The following is a 4,563-nucleotide window of genomic DNA, read 5'->3' on the forward strand; positions in this document are numbered from 1 at the left end:
AGCACGTTGGTGCCTGGGGCTCTCATAAAGAAACAATAACACAATGGGAAGAAATACCAAAAAAAGTAATGATCCAGATGAGAGAACCAGCACCCCACCAAAAAAGACCAAAGCTAATATCTATTTTGGAGATGCAAGATGAAGACATGGAAACTCTACCAGACAAGGAATTCAAAAAAATAATGTTAAAATCTGTCAGAGACAATGAGAAGAATTGGGAAGACTTCAAGGAATTCAAGAACCACATAGTCACAGAAATACAACAAATGAAAAGCAATATCCTTGACTTAGAGCACGAAATTGGGAACCTAACCAACAGAATAAATACAGCAGATGAGAGAAGCTCTGAAATGGAAGACATGTAAAATGAAGATACTCAGCTCATTAAACAGCTGGAGACAAGTCTGAACAAAGCCAATAAGACCATACAAGAAATCAAAGACAACCTCAGAAAATCAAGTATTAGGATTATCGGCCTTCCTGAAGGAGTGGAAAGAGAGTCAGGAATGCAAATGGTGCTTGACGAAATACACAAGAAAACTTCAAAAGCACTTGGAACATGAACCCAGCCCAGATCCAGGATGGTCAGAGGACTCCCAGGAGGTATGACCCAAAGAGATCGTCACCCATATACATGGTGCTTAAGGTCCACTCCAACGAAGACACAGAAAGAATCTTGAGACAAGAGCAAAGCAGAGAAAAGATCACATACAAGGGAAAACCAATCAGAATCACTGCTGACTTCTCTGAAGAGACCCTGCAAGCAAGAAGAGAATGGACAAAGATCTTCCAAATCCTGAAATAGAACACCTGTCAACCAAGATTAATATAACCAGCACAGATTTCATTTTCAGACGAGAATGAAATCAGATACTTCCATAGCAAAGAGAAACTGGAAGAATATACCAGCACAAAACCAGCTCTAGAAAATCTCCTTGGAAATGCACTAAATCCAGAAAAAAAGGAGGCAAATCATAAACAAAGATGGCAAACAGAAAGGTCTCCCCACAGAAGTCCACACAAGGACGGTCAATTACACAGATATCAACACCCACAAAAACACATATGTATGGCAGGGCAAAAACGCAACTTCTCAATATTAACTCTTAACACAAATGGCCTAAACTCGCCAATCAAAAGACATAGATTAATGGAATAGATCATCAAACAGGACCCAACTATCTGTTTTCTACAAGAGACACATCTAACCAGAAAAAAACTCTAAGAAACTGAAAGTGATGGGTTGGAAAAAGACATTTCATGCCAATGGACGAGAAAAAAAGGATGGGGTAGCTGTCCAAATTTCAGATGATAAAGAGTTCAATCTGACAAACATTAAAAAGGACAGGGAAGGACATTAAATTTTGGTGAAGGGATCGACCCATCAGGAAGTAATTACCATGGTGAACAGATATGCACCTAACTCCAACGCACCTAGCTATGTGAAGCAATTACTTACAGACTTAAGCAGAGACATAGATATGTATACAATAATTGTGGGTGATCTTAACACCCCTTTAATAACAATAGACAGATCAAAAAACAGAAACTCAACAAAGAAACAAAAGATCTCATACAAACAATAGGGCAACTGGACTTAGTAGACATTTATAGCACTTCTTATCCTAAGGCCACAGATTACACATTTTTTCTTCAGCAGTGAATGGAACCTTCTCCAGGATCGACCACATGATAGGACACAAAGCAAACCTAAATAACTTCAAAAAGATAGGAATCATACCATGTACCCTCTCAAACCACCACGGAATCAAACTGGAAATCAGCAATTCAAAATGCCCAAGGAAATACAGAAACTCTTGGAGGTTGAACAATATGCTATTAAATGAACAATGGATCAGAGAAGAAATTAAATGTGAGATAAAAAAAAATTATGGAAACCAATGACAACTCTGACACAACATTCAAAACTTGTGGGACACGGCCAAAGCAGTGCTGCGGGGTAAAATCATCGAAATTGGAGCTCATGTCAAAGCCCAAGAGAGGCGTCAGATACAGGAACTAAACTCACACCTCCAGGAATGGGAAAAACAGCAGCAGAAGAGCCCCACACATAATAGAAAACAAGATATCATCAAAACAAGGGAGGAAATCAATCAGATAGAAATAAAAAAAAAAACTATACACAAAATCAATGAATCAAAAAGCTTGTTTTTTGAGAACATAAACAAAATATACACCCCACTGGTCCGCCTGACAGAGAAAAAACTAGAGAAATCAAGAATTATCAGCATCAAGGATGAAAAAGGCAACATAACAACAGGCACTGCAACCATTAAGAACATAATCAGAAATTACTACAAAGTACTATACTCCAACAAGTCAGAAGACCACCAAGAAATGGAAAAGTTCTTAGACGTATACAACTTGCCAAAACTTAGCCCAGAGGTAAAAACGATCTGAACAGACCCATAACCGAAGCAGAGATTGAATCAGTGATTAAAGATTCCCCAACAAAGAAAAGCCCAGATGTTTTCACTACAGAATTCTTCAAAAAATTCTGAACAGGATTAACCCCAATCCTCTACAAACTCTTCAAAACAATAAAAAGGAAGCAACCCTTCCAAACTCATTCTATGAAGCCAACATTACCTTAATCCCAAAAACCTGACAGAGAACCAACAGAGAAGGAAAATCACAGACCAATCTCTCTGAAGAACATTGATGCTAAGATACTCAACAAAGTCCTAGCCAATAGAATTAAAAAAATCATTTGACAGACCATTCATCCGGATCAAGTAGGATTCATTCCTGGAATGCAGGGATGGTTCAACATTTAGAAATCCATAAATGTGATACACCACATCCAAAAAATGAAAAACAAGAATCACATGACAGTATCAATAAATGCAGCAAAGCTTTTGACAAAATCCAACACGACTTCCTGTATAAACCCTAACCAAGGTAGGCATTGATGGAAAAATCCACAACATAATCAAAGCAATATATGAAAAACACAATACCAGCATCATAGTGAATGCGGAAAAACTGGAGACCTTTCCAGTGAGATCTGGAACAAGACATGGATGTTCACTTTCTCCACTGCTATTTAAGATAGTCCTAGAGGTATTTGCTGAGGCCATAAGACAAGAAAAAGAAATCAGAGGAATCCAAATGGGAATCGAAGAAGTCAAGCTTTCACTATACGCAGATGACATGATTCTCTACATAGAAGAGCCACGAGAATCAACACAGAGACTCCTATACGAGAGCTTGGTAGAGTGACAAGGTACAAAATTAATGGACAAAAATCAACAACCATACTGTATGCAGATAGCTCAAAAATGGAGGAAGAAGATCTAACCAGCAAAATACCATTCAAAATAACAGAGAAAGTACAAATCATCTAGGAATAAATCTAACCAAAATGTAGGAGACCTATTTGAAGAAAACTACAAACTACTTAAAAAAGAAATTGAACAAGACCTGGAAAGATGGAGTAACATTCCATGCTCCTGGATAGGCAAAATTAATATCATTAAAATATATACTGCCAAAAGCAATATATACATTCAATGCAATCCCAATCAAATTGCCCAAAACTTTCTTCATCGATCTGGAAACAATGACACAAAGGTTCATCTGGAAACACAAAAAACCATGAATAGCTAGAACCATTCTGAAAAATAGGAACTTAACAGGAGGAATCACAGTTCCAGATCTCTGGACATACTATAGCACAGTGGTTATCAAAACAGCCTGGTACTGACACAAAGATAGAAAGGAAGATCAATGGAGCACAATAGAAACAGCAGAAGGGAACCCACACAGATACAGCCAATTAATCTTTGACAAAAAGACAAACGACAACCCAGGCAAATGGGAAGGTCTGTTCAATAAATGCTGTTGGGACAACTGGTTAATACCCCACAGAAAGAAAAAGATAGACCCACATCTCTCACCATACACTAAGATCAAATCTAAATGGATAAAAGATCTAAAGCTACATCCAGAAACCTTCAAACTTTTGGAAGAAAATGTTGGAAATACTCTGTGCCAGATCTAGTTGTAGGTCCCTATTTCCTAAAATGGATGCCAAAAGCAGTAGAAATCAAGGAAAAAATAAACAAAAGGCACCACATCAAACTAAGAAGCTTCTCTACAGCAAGAAAAACAATCAACAAAGTAAATTAGCAACCTACAGAATGGGAGATCTTCGCATACTACGTATTTGATAGAAGGCTTAACTCCAGAATATACAAAGATCTTCAGAGAAACCAAAACACCAAAACAAACAATCTATTCTAAATGGGCACAGGAAATGGGCAGACATTTAAAAAGAGCAAAACGAAATGGCAAATAAACATATGAAAAAATGCTCAAGTTCCCTGGCAATAAGGAAAATCCATATTAAAACATCAATGAGGTACCACCTATCGCCAGTAAGACTGCACCACATGAATAAAAACACCAACAACAATTGTTGACAAGGTTGTGAGGAAAAGGGAACCCTACTCCACTGCTGGTGGGGCTGCAGGCTGGTACAGCCTCTATGGAAATCAGTATGGAGAATATTCAAACAACTCAAAATCGACATACCATATG

This window comes from Ochotona princeps, chromosome Y (assembly GCF_030435755.1).
Source record: "Ochotona princeps isolate mOchPri1 chromosome Y, mOchPri1.hap1, whole genome shotgun sequence".
NCBI lineage: Eukaryota > Metazoa > Chordata > Mammalia > Lagomorpha > Ochotonidae > Ochotona > Ochotona princeps.